The sequence below is a fragment of the Adiantum capillus-veneris genome, chromosome 7 (assembly GCF_014529385.1).
Source record: "Adiantum capillus-veneris isolate H3 chromosome 7, ASM1452938v2, whole genome shotgun sequence".
Classification (NCBI taxonomy): domain Eukaryota; kingdom Viridiplantae; phylum Streptophyta; class Polypodiopsida; order Polypodiales; family Pteridaceae; genus Adiantum; species Adiantum capillus-veneris.
This window is the reverse complement of record NC_140937.1, coordinates 27,797,292-27,814,594: the sequence shown is the minus strand read 5'-3', so window position 1 is coordinate 27,814,594 and position 17,303 is coordinate 27,797,292. Positions and strand designations below refer to the sequence as shown.

Here is a 17,303-nt window from a genome sequence, read left to right as displayed (position 1 = left end):
CCAGGACCGCGCAGATCTAATAGAGTCAAAAATCCAGTTCAAAAATTGACTTATGATGGGTATCTAGCGCATCACCGAGCCTACATGGCTAAGGTGATACAGGATGTGGAGCCCACATGTTTTGAGGATGCAGTTGGAAATGTGCATTGGGATGATGCAATGAATGAAGAGATGGCTGCATTGGAAGCAAATGACACATGGGATTTGGTGCCATTGCCAAGTGGCAAGAAAGCTATTGGCTGTAAATGGGTGTATAAAACCAAGCATAAGGCTGATGGTAACATTGAGCGTCACAAGGCAAGGCTGGTCGCAAAGGGTTATGCACAGACGTATGGCATAGACTATGAGGAGACCTTTGCTCCAGCGGCAAAGATGACGACTGTGAGAGCTGTCATAGCAGTGGCTGCATCTAGAGGATGGATTATGCATCAAATGGATGTAAAGAATGCCTTCTTGAATGGTGAGTTGCAAGAGGAAGTGTATATGGATCAGCCACCTGGTTATGTCGATCCAGGTTACCCAGATTATGTATGCAGACTTCTCAAAGCTTTGTATGGTTTGAAGCAGGGCTCTAGAGCATGGTATGACAGGATTGCCAAGTATCTTGTCAGTATTGGTTTTAGGAGAGCTCATGCTGATCATTCACTCTATGTACGTGAGAGTGATGTGGGGATTGTGGTCATTACCATATATGTAGATGACCTTATTATTGTTGGTGACAATGCTATGGATATTGACCATGTGAAGGGTCTTCTCAAACAGGAGTTTGAAATGAAAGATTTAGGCGAGTTGCGCTACTTTCTTGGCATTGAAGTGATCAGGACTCCAGAGGGTGTATGGCTATCACAGAGATAGTATGCTTTGGACATGTTGTCAAAGTATGGTATGGCTGATTGTAAGCCAATTTCTATTCCCTTGGATGTGAATGCAAAGCTGAGTGCAGAGAAGGGTGATGTTGTTGAGGATGTCAACATGTACAGGAAGATTGTGGGTAGTCTAATCTACTTGACTATCACGAGGCCAGACTTGAGCTACACAGTAGGCTTGGAGAGTCAGTTCATGCAACTTCCGAGGAAGCCACATTTGGATGGAGTACGACGCACACTTAGGTATGTGCAAGGTACTCTTGACTACGCATTGTTCTATGCAGCAGATGCACCATTAGCATTGTATGGGTATACAGATGCAGATTGGGCAGGTAGCATTGTTGATAGGAGATCTACGAGTGGCTTCATGTTCTCTTTTGGGAGTGCTGCTGTTACTTGGAGCAGCAAAAAGAAGCCTACGATTGCTTTATCGAGCACAGAGGCCGAGTACAGAGGTGCAGCAGTTGCGGCGTGCGAGGTAGCTTGGCTACACACATTACTTGAGGACTTGGGAGTGCAGGTGGACCAGCAGATTTTCATCCATTGTGACAACCTCAGCAGCATGCAGTTGGCTAGGAACCCAGTGTTCCATGCCAGGACCAAACACATAGAGGTCCATTACCACTACGTTCGAGTGCGAGTGTTGGCGGGCGACATCGACTTGGTCTACGTCAGCACAGAGGAGCAGATAGCGGATATCTTTACCAAGGCCCTCGGAGCTGAGAAGCTTCGACGTTTCCGGACTATGCTTGGACTCTGCGACATGCAGAGCTCGAGGGGGAGTGTTGAGATGTCGAGCTCTACACCTTGAGCTGGCATCCACTACGGGTCTTGGACGCTTACGGCATTTACTCACTGGCGCGTTAGGTGACCGACACGGAGGATCTCTGCCAGTGATTCTACAGCTGGACTACACTTATAGTGCCAGCCTAGTACGCTTCTAGCGAGTTCACACTTAGTGACCGCATGTACATATGTGCTACTTTTCAGCTTTAGCACTTAGTCATTTTGTACTCTCTTTTCTGAGAAGAAGAAGAAGAAGCTTTCCATCTCTGTGTGCTTTGTGCTTGTCTTGTGTAGCTCTCTTGCATCCTCATTCTTTACAGATATATGATGTACTTTATGAAGCAGGGTTTTCTGAGACTTTTGACTTATAAAAGCACTTTAAACATTGGGTTTTATGTGCCATGGATGATGTATGAGTAATAAAAACACTTTGTTATATCTCAATAGACAACAAATTTTCTATGAGTTTTGTTTTTTCTCTTAAGTTTCAAGCAATAAGCCACGTGGAGTCACTGATTGTCATTCATTGATTTAAAAAATGGTGGTTACTCTTATATCAATTGATTGTCGTAAGATGGTGGTTATTCTAATATCAATTAATTGTCATAAAATGGTGGTTAAAATTATAGCAATTGATTGTCGTAAAATGGTGGTTACTCTTATAGCAATTGATTATCATTAAGTTTGTATGTTGTAACTGAAGTATAGTGTTTAATCAGGATATGGATAATGATAATCAAAGGGCTAAGCCCGCTTTTGAGCGTCTCAGATCCATGTGTCAAAGCAGTGGAGTGAACGACACCGCTCGAATTGCAGCTCGTTGCTCCCAGTGGGCCAACCCATTGGGTACACAATGGAAAGAGGTGAACACTAGGATTGACCAAGAAATGGTCAAATCCATATGGCCAGGCATTGCACATGACAACATCAAGAAAGGCCGACTCAAGCTATCACAATGCATTAATGCAGACATACGAGACAATGGACAGAACATATATCTCGATGTTATGGGTCATCCTATGCATCATATGGATTGTCCATTGTGGTTTGCCAAGATGTTATACATGCATTATGTCTTGGGTGAAGCAGTGGACTTTAGCTCAAGGACACCTCACATGACGGTTGAGGACATTCGCAGTACTGCAATCACCGTCACACGGCAAGAGATGTCATTGGCACTAGAAGGTGCATCAATGGAAGTGCACCAAGTTAAGGAGGAGCTTCAAACTCAACTCAGGCAAGCATCACAAGCTACACAAGGCTCTCATGCAGAAGAAACCCTAAATAGAGACTTGCAAAGGGAGGTGAAGGTGCTATCTCACCATGTAAAAGAGTTAGAGGTGACTATAAAAAAACAAAATGCTGCCACATTGATTGAGCACCCAACATCTATTGAGGCCCCTCCAGCTTCTGGTGAGCACGGTGATCCTTGCCCCATATGTAGATCATTCTTTCATGAGTGGTGTGGTCACTTCAGCTTGCCATGCGGACATATGTATCATATATCATGCTTGATGCAAAGCATGATGAATAACTTTCATTGTGCTATATGTGAGTATGAGATATCCAAAAAGCTATATGCAATGTTCAAAATGTCTGAAGACTATAATAAGCTTAAAGGTCAGCGTGAACAGAAGAATGAAGATATTCTCACAAATATTTCACTATCACTTGGATAGTTTTTGTAACATTTGAAAACATTTACTAGTTGTCTTGAGAGAATTTATTAGTGAATTGTGAATTGTCTTCACTTCAACTTCAATTATGATATGTGATAATGCAACGATTTGTTAGGGCTTTGTATATTATGAAGCTTTAATAGTGATTTGTGGCCTTGTAAAGGTTTTTAAGGGCTTCGTTTATTATTGAGCAAATGTCTAAACCTTAAACTAAATATAAAAAAAAGCTTATAAGATAAACAGTTTCTGAACTTAACCAGAAGTCACTCAATGGATTCGATAATCTATTAATCAAACCACCGTCGCTTGCTGGGTCAAAGTTGGTTCAATTTCCAAATTCTCTTCAATCTCTTCTAAAGTACATGTAGTTTCTACTTCATGAGATTCCCCTTGCAGCTCACTGTCTTCGGCCACCTCATCATTGGTTACATCATAAGTCGAGCGCGGCATCTCCTCTTTGTAGTTCTCAGCTTGCACTCTTGCCAATAGCCGATGGTTGCAGTACATATACACCAATTTTTCAGCTCTTGAATTTAGAAGGCGGTTTCCGATGGTGGAATGTACATATTTATATGTACTCCAGTTTCTCTCAGAACTTGAATTGGATGCACATTGGGCTCGGATTCTAACAGCTAGGCGTTTAAGGGTGGGTGCACTACCACCATTCATCATCCACCACTTCTACGTTGGTTGCTCCATGGCAAGTTTCTGCACAAATTCTGTACCAAACTTACCCTCTTTGAGTTTAAACTTCGTAAGATCAGTAACAGCTGATGCATGCTCATAAGGATCATTATAAAACCTGCCTATCACATCATAAAAGTCTTCTAGCACCTCCTCATCAAGTTTGTCTTTTCCATTGCCCAATACTCTGGATCCAATAAGAAAGCTACGCTGTGTAGTGGACTATGTGCTCCAACCCATCGACCATGCACATACTTTCTCAAAATTTCTCTCCTCTTTTGAGTGAATGGTGTCTTCCAAGGCTTCACAATTGGCTCCTGGGGCTCCTTTGGATTTGCAAGGCTTTCTTGATCAGTCCACCAAGCCATCCACACCTTACCTATGTTAGGCAAGGCAGAATCCAGTTGGCGTAATGCGAGCATAATTGGCATCATGACATTGTGCACATCCACCACATCACCCCTATTTTGCTTTTTATCTTCTCCCTTTGACCAGCCTCCCATTCTGAAAAAGTGGCACAAACAAATGTCTCCATCATAGCATTCTTATTTTTTATTAGTGATTCTACCGTATAGTAGTTGGTGCAAAATCTAGTTTCGCACGGCAGTTTTAATATAGTAGACATCCTCTGATGGTACATCTGAAGAACCTTCTGACGCTTCAAAACAAACTTGACTATTAAGCGAGAATTGTCTACTATCCATTTGAACCACTCTGTGTCCTCCCTCTTGTACCAATCTTTCAATACCAAGTTCAAGATGTGTGTACTGCAACCAACACTATATAGGTGAGAGAAGCGACTTTCAAGTATCCTACCTGCAGCCCTGCAATTTTTGGCATTGTCCATGATTACTTGGACAACATTATCTTTTCCAAGTTCCTCAACTGCGTCGCCAATGATGTCAGCTATAAAACTGCCAGACTTTATTTGACCAGAGCTATCCACAGCTTTGATAAAACATTCACTACGAGGACATACAAGCATGATGTTGATCAATGGCCGCCTTTGAACGTTAGACCAACCATCACTAACTATGGTGTATCCAGATTGTTCTGTTGCATTTAATATTACCCTTTGAATATCCTGTTGTGTGCTTGTGTAACATTTATCCAACAGTTGGTTTCTCATATGGTGATATGTTGGAGGGGTAAATCCAGCACCATACTCCCCAATGCGTTTCCAAGCTGACTTCCATGCATCACGGGTGACAATGGCCAATGATCCCCCAGTGAAATAGACGGCTTTAGCTAGTGCAAGTTGTGCTTCTTCTAAGGCAAGCGTTTTGAAGCTCGTCTGTAAGCTAACCTGTCTACTTTTTGACGATCCTACCTGAAATTCAGGAGATCCATGGTTTGGAGGTGTAGTTCCATCGATATGAGAAGTTGGTTCCCTGCTTTGAGTGCTTCTATTGGTGGGCGTTACACCCAATGATCCCTCATAATTGGTTTGATCTTATCGATACCGGGGTGTGATGGTCGAAAGTAGAGAGTTTTGATCTTTTGCTCGTGGAAATTAGATTACCAATTAAAGCTTTTAAGCGCATAGCTGCTTCTTCTGCACCTAAGCCCTTGCACTTTCCTCCTTGGATTCTGGCATTGCCACCTAGCAAATGATCCCTTATTCTTGGTGCTCCTCCAGATTTCTCTTCGCCACAAAAGTTACATTTCCAATCTTGATACTTATTTAAATTTGTGGTAAAATTCCACTCGGGTCCTGGACTTTTTCCACCTGCCTTTCGCTTGCCCTGCGAAGTGGTGCTCTGCGAAGCAAGACCTGGCATCGAGGTAGGAGGTCTCCTCAAGGAAGCAAGGCTTGAGACACCAACATCCCCGCTCACATTCCCGGTGGAAGACATACTTATTGGATGCCTGCAATACCAATAAACATAGCTCAGTATGCTATCTCTTCTTTCAAGTATTATTCAAACCAAACATTAGTGTTATAATTAATATCACACACAAGCGTAGTAGTGAAGCCTGAAGGGAATAAACCTCAATCTACTCAAACATGAGGAAGCAAATACAACGGTGAATCAAATATGTGATCAGTCCATCCCAAAAGTAGAGATATCGACCCAAAGATTCACCTTCCTACCCCTTTCATGAATCAGTCCAATCCAAAAAAGAACTAATGACCCATGATTGGAGCTCTATCGAAATAGCAAGCAAATACAGCGGTGAATCAAACATGTGATCAATCCATCCCAAAAGTAGAGATATCGACCCAAAGATTCACCTTCCTACCTCCTTTCATGAATCAGTCCAGTCCAAAAAATAACTAATGACCCATGATTGGAGCTCTAATCGGAATAGCAAGCAAATATAGCGGTGAATCAAACATGTGATCAGTCCATCCCAAAAGTAGAGATATCGACCCAAAGATTCACCTTTCTACCTCCTCTCATGAATCAGTCCAGTCCAAAAAAGAACTAATGACCCATGATTGGAGCTCTAATCGGAATAGCAAGTAAATACAACGGTGAATCAAACATGTGATCAGTCCATCCCAAAAGTAGAGATATCGACCCAAAGATTCACCTTTCTATCTCTTTTCAAGAATCAGTTCAGTCCAAAAAAGAACTAATGACCCATGATAGAAGTTCTAATCAATATAGCAATCAATTTAGCAAATATAACGGTGAACCAAACATGAGATTAGTCCATCCCAAATGTAGAGATACCGACCCAAAGATTCACCTTTCTACCTCCTTTCAAGAATCAGTTCAGTCCAAAAAAGAACTAATGATCTATGATCAGAGTTACATTAAGTTTTAATTTTTTTTAAAGACTATTCATTTTTTTACCTTTAGTTTTTCTTCTAAGTATTAAAGGATGACCAAATTTAGAGGAAGCGGTGATGTGATGTGATGTCTACTACAGGGTTATATCGAGCCGCCAAATATGGAGGGGGTACATGACGGGGCCGGCGGGATTCTTGTTGTGCCCGCTGGGGCCGCCGGATTTCTTCATAAGCCCGTCGGGCCTGCCGGGATTGTTGGTTGCCCCGCCGGTTCTACGTTTTCTACCGGTTTTCGTAGGTCATGACATTAGATATGTTATTAACATGAAAAAAATAGTGATAATAACAACAATAATTAACATTTAACAAAATGCGTCATCGCGTAATTAAAATCCCTGCTAACTAATTTGTCTTAAAAAACATGGCCCAAATCGTGAATTCTTTCACATGGACGTCGAGTGACTCGAGTCCTTGTCCTCATCAACTTCACTATTCGAGGCAAAGAGGCGGGAATGGGTCCAAGTTGGTTGGCGGCAGGCTCCAGCATGTTGCCAAGCTCAGTGCCACTGCCAGTGCTACATACTGCCAGTATGCCACTAGCTACATATGAATAAGTTTATCTTCTAAATCCTTGATATGGATAAGAGATTTCAGTTTTGCATTCAAATCTACCCGAGGAGGTCACCTAATAAAAATGTAAGCTATCAGGTGAGTTCAATAGAAGGTATTTAAAGTTCTTGAAACGTACATAAATATATATATACAGAAGGGCATCATTTTTTCAAATTTGAAAAAAACTTGCAGATTTTAAAGGAAAAGGGTACACTATATTATGAACAAAATTCACATATAAGGGGTTTTACAAACATGTCTTGAACGCACGTGATATGGTAGTTTTACACATAGTGAACCCCCCGAGCAAATCTACTTCTATAACTCAGGGTCCCATTTCGGATTGATGCTTCCCCTAGCTCTTTGTCCTAGAACCTTACCAATACAGGATCCTGTATTCTTTAGCCATGGGTAGAATTCCACAAGAGAAGTCAACCCAAATGGGAGCCTTAGTTGGTTTAGGTCCCCTTGGGGTAAAGCCCATGTACCATTTAAAGGCAGATAAAGGAAAATTCCTTATAATCCATTGTTCTTGGTTGACAATCTGAAGGGCATCATGTGCATCTTCACAGAAAAGAGGTAATAATTATTTGGAAGGTACCGCACATGAGCTACCTTAATATTCTTGTTCCCCCAGTTTTGAGTCATCTAAGCTTTTATAGCTTCAAGGGAAGGTCTAGAACCATGCAATAGTCCTATGATAACTCTGACTTGCAGCTGAGAGTGCCACAATTCCAGCTCCCTGGTAGGGATGATAACCGCGATGTCCTTCGTTGAGTTCTCAGACTCATCATTTTGGTCTTCAATTTTGTTCTGAACTTGAAGATAGTGGTTGTGAAAAAGCGAATCTTGACCCCTTTATCACTTGTAATGGGTTCCATGGGACACACCCCATTACCTTTTCTCAGCTATTCCGAAAAGACTTTAATGTCTGGGTGGATTAGGCTTGAAGGAAATCCTGCATTAAGCTTAATCTGAGCGTGCTCCTGAGTCAAAAGGTGTGTACGTACTAGAGGTTCTCATATGCTCAAAAGCAGTAAACCCTCCATTGATAGAGTTTCTGGGAGGCATACTAGCCATGGATGCATAAGAAGGTGGGGGAGCTTGAAATAACGTTCCTCAGGGGCTAAACATGCCTGGCCGTGTAGGTGGAAACGTCAAGGAAGAGGGTTGCATTGGTTTGCCAATGACAGAATTAAGTCCCTTGGTACAGAGGATTGAAGGTTACAACAGAAGGAGACAATGATGGGATGACGACATTGTCTGGGTTGCTCGGCCCTGCTCAGCCCATTGCGTAGTGCTTCCTGAAGTTCCATGTAGCCTCACCCCGCAAAGCATTCAGAGTCGGCTCTACAACCTAGGCCATCCTCAGTTTCTTTTCGTGTCATTTTCAATTGGGAAAATTACCAAAACACCGCAATATTGGCCATATTGTCTATAGAGTTTCTGCTATCCCACTGAGTTGTTGAATGGATAGCAGTGAACTGCTCCTGGAGGCTAATAGGTATTGACATATTGGTATGCTTGTCTCCAGAAATGCAATTACTCCGCAATCCGTGTTCGTCAGCTTCTCCACCATCAAATCTCTTTGTGTGGAAAAAAGTATTAACTTCTGCTTCTGCTCTTTGACTATTCTTTTGACCCTGATCAGCAGCGTAGGCACTTGCAAGATTTACGTGACTTGACTTCCACTGCAATGTTGTTGCATCTCCTTGGAGCTACACATTAACCAACTCCCACGGACACCATATTCTACGTTGAATTGGTCATGAGAGATGGTTCTATTTGTCTGCAGATTGTTCTGAAATGCTTGCCTTATCAAAGTTTCAGATAGGCTATCAAGAGAGTTGGACAAGGAGTGCGACTGAAGCCAACATCTCATCAAACCATGATCACTTGCACTAGTGGAAATATTCCCCAATGCGTTTCCCTCGACATTGAGCTGTTTGCCACTAATCCCCTCACACACTCTGCTAAAAGCGCAAGCATCTAGCACTGAAGCCACTCGCTTATAATTACTTGAGGATAACCATCATAAGCTTTGGTGTGATCGATCCTGCTATGTTTTTCTGATCTCATGTCCATTTTGATGTTTACTCATTCCATTTCTACTGCCTCTGCCATCTGCATCACCAACAGCTTGATAACATCAATAGAAAAATGTGTTGAACGGGCTTGGGAAGGCAATGAGTGTTGGCGATTCGACTCCAAATTAGGCCAACTGATCATTGATTGAAATCTGATATCTTCTATTACAGTAGCACTAGAATAGAGACCTCTGCCATGCAGCACCCTAGCCAGGGGCTGCATACTGAGGCGCATGGGCGGCTCCTACAGTGTGGGGCTCCTCCTTCTTGTGGCCGCCCTTATGCAACTTGTCACCGATCTTTTCCATTATGTTGGCCATGCTTTCTCCCCCTAAGAGCTGCTAATCGATAGACTTGTCATTGGGAGTGCTCATCACGTTGGCAAGCATCCGACGCACCCTTCAACTTGACGATCTACGATTGCAATGCAACGCAGAGTGCGCTTTTTATTTTATTCACGTGGTAGCTTTTCACGACGAAGTTTGGCAGTGATGTTTTTTAAAAATTTAAATCTTTTTCAATTTAAATCTAATGCCACGTGGTGGCTGCTGAGTTCAGATATCGGAAAAAGGATCCTGGCTCACCAAGTAATAAACCTAATTTCTAAAATTTACTCTTAGCAAATTCAAGAAAAGAAATTTTGTATGTCTGGAAAAATGATTTCTCCCGAACACTGACTGCCACTCTCTCTCTCTCTCTCTCTCTCTCTCTCTCTCTCTCTCTATGTGTGTGTGTGTGTGAATCAAATATCACACACTCTGGAGCGTCATAATGGAGAAACGACATGGTCAGTGGGCGCTATTTCTAGAAAAATTAATATTCATTTCCAGGCTTTTGTAGGCAAAGCCAATATTGCAGCTTGTGATGACCCACGCTCCAGCCAGCCACACACGCGCCACACAGAATATGATCCACACGTCATGATGTTGAAGAACCGTCCAGAGCGACTCTCTCACCCCCCAAAGCGCACACACACATAGATACAAAAATGCTGCTACAACCATGCTCTTCTCCCGCTACATTTTCTTCTCTTTGTGACGCACCTCTGCAGTCTACTTTTGTAATGCTTTAGCTCGGCTACGTTTACTACAGTGCACATGCTTGAACAAGCCTATCCTCAAATGCCTTTACAGGGTGACACAACCGCCCAAGCTTGAATAAGCTCCTCCTCAAGCTAGCACTTAATCGTTACCTACTGCTGAGGTACAACACATATGTGTAATTCTCCGAGTCCACCTCCATCCCCTCATTCCACTTTCTCCGGCCAGCTAGGACGTCTCAAGCGTGTCGACGTTGGCAACGAGCTCATATGGGCACTCAGGTCGAGCACCAGCTCATCTCCACCTTCGAGATGACCAATTGGCTCGTACGTGCCATCAATTCGGAGAAGGCATATCAGTAACAAGAAGAGAGGGCCAGATCTACAATCCCATAGTATGAGTTCCATGCTTTGAGCAGGGCTGAGCTACAAGCGTCATACTCGAGGACTATATATGGCTTTCGAATGGTACTATGTGATGCATTTTGTTTCAAGTGTTAGTATCAACCCTTTCAATTTTGCTTGCAGCTTTGAAGATGTGAACGTAGAAAATAGGTAAATGTGATGGCATGGGACACTCTATCGGCTGTTAATTTTGCACATAGATTTTGTGGTACACCTCAATATTTAGAGGCTAGGTTTGCCAATGGTTTTAATGTCAAACTTTTCTTGTATTGGTGGAGGCTGGAGTGAGATAGGCATGAAGAGTGTGGCCCGTATACATGCTATGATGTGTTGGTCCAAGAGGGTATTAGAGGGTGGCCGCACATTTGTTCCTATGAGTCAAGCATCACCGATTCTCCATTCTTTTGAGAATATGAGCATGACTTCACAAAGCGAAGCTCTAGTATATAAGCAAGCCACAAAGTCCTCCACCCTTGTGTTAGTAAAGGTTGCTTGGATGCTTCTCTACATTATCATAGAAGTCAAGCTCAGATAGTAAGTTATGAAGAGCTCATGCTTCTAGTAAGCCTAAATTTTAATTTTTTATTGTGCTTTTTGTTTCTACCCTCCCTTCTGTATGCGATGAAAATCATCCAACAGTATGTTAATTTAAACAATTTCAATATGCTACTATGACATTGTTAATGCCACCTTTTGATTAACGGGTCTCTTCTGTGTAGATGCTTAAAATATTAAGGTCATGTAGAATTATTAAAAGGCCACAGAAGTTGAATGAGTCGCTTGATAAAGAGGTGAGATAAAGAAAATATGAAAGTTAAACATGTTCCCACTTAGGTATTGTTAATTGTCTTGTCGTGTGCTTCACTAATTATTGTGTGAGATCGACAATAGTCTAACTAACACGACAAGACATTGTATTGTTTAAAGAAGTAAAATTATGGTCATGCGAGGCTTAGTTATCAGAATTTTGAAATGATTACTAAGCCTCATTCTTGATCACAACCTAAAAAGAACATAAATTGGAAAATCATGCCTACCCTATGTATCTAGCTATGTTGATTTTGGCAGAGTTATAAAGTGGAAGACATAGTTAAGAGGTTGAATGAATAGCTAAGCCTTGTGACGATGGAAGAGGCTTTGTTATTCATCTAATTCTTTGGACATAGTTGACAAGAAAAATAGAGTATTTGGATATCTATCTTCCCATCAAGGTAGCCCAAGTTCTAACTTACTGCTTTTTGTTGCATGGTGGCAGGTATAGCCCTATTCTTTCATGGTTTCTGGGCTCGTTCAATCTCGTACGAGAACCGAATGCACCAAGAATAAGTTTAATAATAAAAGAACTTGTCTTTATCCAAATGTCTTGTGTCAAGTGCCATTATACGGTTCTTTAATGAAGGGACGTCAAATATAATCTCTATCTCTCTCTCTCTCTCTCTCTCTCTCTCTCACACACACACACACACACACAAGGTAGCCCAAGTTCTAACTGGATGCTTTTTGTTGGATGGTGGCAGGTATAGGCCTATTCTTACATGGTTTCTGGGCTCGTTCAGTCTCCTACAAGAACTGGATGTACCAAGAATAAGTTTAATACTAAAAGAACTTTTCTTTATCCAATTGTCTTGTGTCAAGGGTCAGTATATGGTTCTTTAATGAGGGGATGCCAAATATAATATGTGTGTGTGTGTGTGTGTGTGTGTGTGTGTGTGTGTGTGTGTGTGTGTGTGTGTGTGTGTGTGTGTGTGTGTGTGTGTGTGTACATGAGGGGTGAACAAGGAGCATAAAGCAAGTGAAGAGGGGCCATGGCCATGCCAAATTATAAAGGGGGGACCCAAACTAAAGGGGATAAGATCCAGGTGTTGCTATGCACTAACGAGCTTTGTGAGATTTACAAGAGTTTGCAAAATAGTGCTTACCCATGGTGTGCGACATTGTTGGGAAAAAACAGGATCCAGTGTAATTTAACCACCTTAAATTATAAAATTCTGATTAGATTGTGAGCCCGCCTTGAAGAAAACCAAAAATTTACACACGTTTTAGTGTGGTGATTGGAAAAAGCTTCAAATTTGACCTAAAACCCATGAGAATTTCAAGTCTGCCTTATTTTCACTAGTTAGGGAAAACGTAATTTCTAGCACTATGGGCCGTGGCCAATGGCAAATTATTAAGGGGAGACCCAAACAAAAGGGGATAAGAGCCTGGTCTTGCTATGCATTAACGAGATTTTTGTGAGGTTTCCAAGACTTCGCAAAATAGTGGTTACCCATGTTGTGTAATAATGTTAGAAAAAAACCGGGGTCTAGTGTATTAATTTTGATCTGCTCAGATTGTAAAATCTCAATTTTTCAAACGTTAGAATGTTTTCTTGACATGATTACCTAAAGTCGAAGGTGAGAAAATCTACAAAGTTTAGTGATAAAACCTTCAAATTTAGTTAATTTATATCTACTCTTTCTCATATCCAGGTTTTGGGGTTAAAATAATTTAAAGCACTCTGGGCCATGACCAATGTGAAAATATAAAGGGGGACCCAAATAAAAGGGGATAAGAGCCAGGTCTTGCTATGCATTAATGAAATTTGTGAGATTTTCAAGACTTTGCAAAATAGTGGTTAGCCACGTTTTGCATCATTGTTAGAAAAAACCAGGGTCTAAAACCAGGGTCTAGTGTAGTTTAACCGGTTGAAATTATAAAATCCCAAATGTCTTTAAGAAAACTGGAAAATTTATGCACACTTTAGTGTAATTACAATCAAAAGCTTCAAATTTTGACTAAAAAACTAAGACAATTTCAAGTTCATTAAAACATTTGCACATAGGGTAACTAGGCTCTAACCAGCTTTTTTTATATTATATAAACCATAGGGGCAAGGAATTTATATTAGAAGATTGAAGGATATGGGTCCTATGGGCAAGGCCACCGGGATGGCCGAATACTGTGTGCGCTAGGGGGAGGCTATAAGATAGCACGGTTGGGTGGAGAATCTTGTAATTCTTGTTATGTTTGTTTTACAACAGTTGCGCGTTGCTCTATAGAATTAAAATTGAGAGAACTTTACTCGTTAGATTTGTTAACACTTTGTTTATTAGTATAATTCATTGCACTTTGCATACCATTACTAGAATTCATCGCACTTTGCTCTTGAGGATTCACAAGACTTGGAGACAAGTAGTAACACAGAAATACTTCATCTATTAAATTTGCTTTCTGCAAAATAGAAAGCTCGACTGTACATATAAGAGGTGCAGATGGTATATTTTTCTCCCCAAGCAAAAGCACATGTTTACCATTGGCCATAAAGGATAAGGAGATGTGCTCATAACTAGTGTACAATGTGTTTCCTAAACCATGCAGCCATTCCCGTCCTAAAACTACATCAGCACGATCCATGTTCATAACTTGGAAGTCAAGGGTCATCGTATGATCTTGAACAATAAGCTCAACCCCTTGAACTACCGTGTCCCATACTTCTTTATCATTCCCATACATCTGCTCCACCACATACTTGTGAGAGAAGGGAGTCTATGTAAGCTTCAATTTCTTGACTAGCTTATAGTTCAAGAAGTTATGAGTTACACCATCATCCACTAAAATACGAACATGTTGTCCGTTAATAGTTCCATGCATGCGAATCAAATCATGGGGGCCAAAGGTGGGCTGCCACATTGAAGCAAGCACACAACACTTGTGCTTTTCTTCCATATGAAGAACCTCTACAACACAATATTTAGGAGATGAATCTAATGTGAGGCGTTGTACCGTGTGCATGGACTTTTCTTTGCCTTGCAAAAGAGGACAATCTTTCTTGTTATGTTGGTCCAAAAGACATCTAAAACACAAATTGTGTTTCTTTGCATGCTTAAAATCAACAGTGCTGAGATACCCACGTGGAGTATCTCGTGAGTGCTTAGGCTTCTTAGCCTCTTGTGGACGTGGAGAGGTAGATTGTCTCTTATTCCTCTTGGAACGTATGGAAGATCTACCTCGCCATTGGCTCTTAGCCACATTGCTCTTAGCAAAAGTATTCTTAGAGTAGGGAACATTTCCTTTCCTCTCTTGGTCATCATCATATCTTTGCGCGTGACTAATGGCTTCTTCCAAAGTTTTTGGATATTGGGTCTTGACATGAAGACGATAGTCTTTGTCAAGACCCCTATTAAAACCCCGTATCTTTTGGAATTCATCTAGACCTTCTAGTTTTAATATGATTTCCCGATACTTTGAAGGGTACTATCACCTGTGTGAGAGAGAGGCCAGACACGCGGCATCCATCCCATGCTAACCAATTCTTATCTTTTTCATTGGAGTCCAAAAAATTTGGAGAAAGAAGCTTGAAATGCAGCCCAAGACGGAGGACAAGCATCTATTGGAAATGTCATCCACCACTTATATGACTTACCTTTAAGAGATAGACTTATTTCCACAGCCGTCTTTATATCCGGGGTGTGTCTCGGTCTATGAACATCACTCCATTTGTGTAAGAACGTATTGACCGCATCTTTGTTGCGATCATGCTCTTCCCCATGAAACTCAGGAATGGTGATATTCTTAAGTAATGCATTGCTACCTTCTGCAGCACTTGTCTCATGGACTCCTTGAGTCGTGCGAGCTTGGTTCCCTTGAACCATGCCACTTGTGGCTCTTTGAGTTGTCATAAATTTCACGAGTAACTCCGTAAGATTGGTAACATTTGCATTAAGTGCAAAGAGGTTGCTTTCAAGTATGCTTTGGTGATGTTCCAAAGTCTTGAAAGAAGCCATATCTACAAGCCCATGATCTCCTAGATCATCATCATCATGCATATTAGTGTCAGCAACACTCGTGGTGCCCTGATTTTGATCTACGTGCTCAAAGTCAAACATGTGTGTAGGTGGGATATCCTCCCTAGCCATGGTAAACACACACTAATGTAAAGAGAGAAAAAAAACGACAACTTGTACCTTGTGAAATTGAAGTCTTTGAGTTTTGTATGCTCCGCGATTTGCTTTGCATGCGAACCTCGTCTTGCGGGAATTTGAGCACTTCACTTGTCGTTCATTGTAAGAACACCTTTGTTGATTCTTCACAAAAACCCGTCGTTTTTGTGAAGACTTTTGTTCACTTTGAAGCTACCTCCTTGAGGAAAAAAGAAGTTTTGGAGAAAAACTTGCCTTCCTCCCATAAGTGAAAAGGAAGGGTGAAGCTACTTCCTTGAAGTTTCAAGCTTTGCCTTTCCTTCTAGTTTTCCTTTCAACACAAGTAGACTATCTTTCCTTGCTATACACAATAAGGATCAATAGCTTGATGGTAAAGTGTTGGCCTGTTGGCCTCTTACCCTCATGGGGTGGGTTCAACCCTCCTTCATACAAGGGTTAAGCAGGCCTTCCTAAGCGCGCAGCCAACGGAAGCCTTTGGAGCCTTGGTGCCGTCGAGTTGCCGATCGAGTTTGCCTTCGTCGCCCGTTGTAGAGGGCGTAGATGGGCATGTCGCGCTGTCTATCCACGCGCTGCGCACAGGAAGGCGTGGCTGTCTTCTTTTGCTGCACAGCAAAGCCGTCGTTGTCTCCAGAATGTGGGAGAGAAGCAGAGCGTTGCACGCACATGCAAGCCGCTTTTAGCCTCCTCCCAAAAATAGCTCAGATACCAATGAAAAGGCGGTGGTAATGCGTGTGCTAGTCTCCACCCAACCGTGCTATCTTATAGCCTCCCCCTAGCGTACACACTATCCGGCCGTGCCGGTGGCCTTGCCCATAGGACCCATGTCCTTACAGAAGAGTTAAAAAGGTTACATCAGCGATAGCTTGATCGCACATATACAAGGACATAACATCGACATAACATGGGGTAGTCTGAAACATATACATATCACTGGGCACACAACCAAGCCCAAACCCACAAATCAGAAAAAAACAGAACATTACTTCCCTGTCAATTTCAGTTTGGAGTTGCTCTAGGTAGTAGTACCCTTCATTGATCCTTTCTTCAAGATGGGAAATCTCAATGTCTATTTCATTCTCCCAATCATCTCGTGACAGATTTGGTCATCGAGCTCGCTTCCTCTTCCCCCCCATGAGAGCACCCAATGATAGAAATACTTCGAATCTTTCTGAATATCCTTCTTAGTCATGTATAAGGTCACCTGATCTTTTGTTATCTTCAAATCCTGCACATGCGGAGAAGAAAGAAGGGTTTTCAGATTGGAAGTCTGGTTAGCACTCTCGAACATCTTACAATTTCTGTGTTGCCAGATAAGCCATAAAAACTCTGCTCTAGCTTTATTCCAAAAAATTGTAAGAACTCCTGCTTGATCCCCTAGGAGAAATTGAAGCCAGGAGGGAGAGAAGTCCAGGGTATGAATCAAAGGGGATAAAATTTGTTTATTGCCGGGACAAGTTAAGAACAGGTGGCTAGTGTCTTCCATGAC

The 17,303-nt window shown here is 41.8% G+C and overlaps 1 long non-coding RNA gene across 1 annotated transcript; it reads left to right on the top strand.

Annotated features, from left to right (window-relative positions):
• Positions 1-10,360: 10,360 nt before the first annotated feature.
• On the top strand, positions 10,361-12,518 carry LOC147453603 (uncharacterized). Its single transcript, XR_015188747.1, has 2 exons — positions 10,361-10,961; positions 12,154-12,518. It is a non-coding gene; the product is annotated as an uncharacterized LOC147453603 (long non-coding RNA).
• Positions 12,519-17,303: the final 4,785 nt, after the last annotated feature.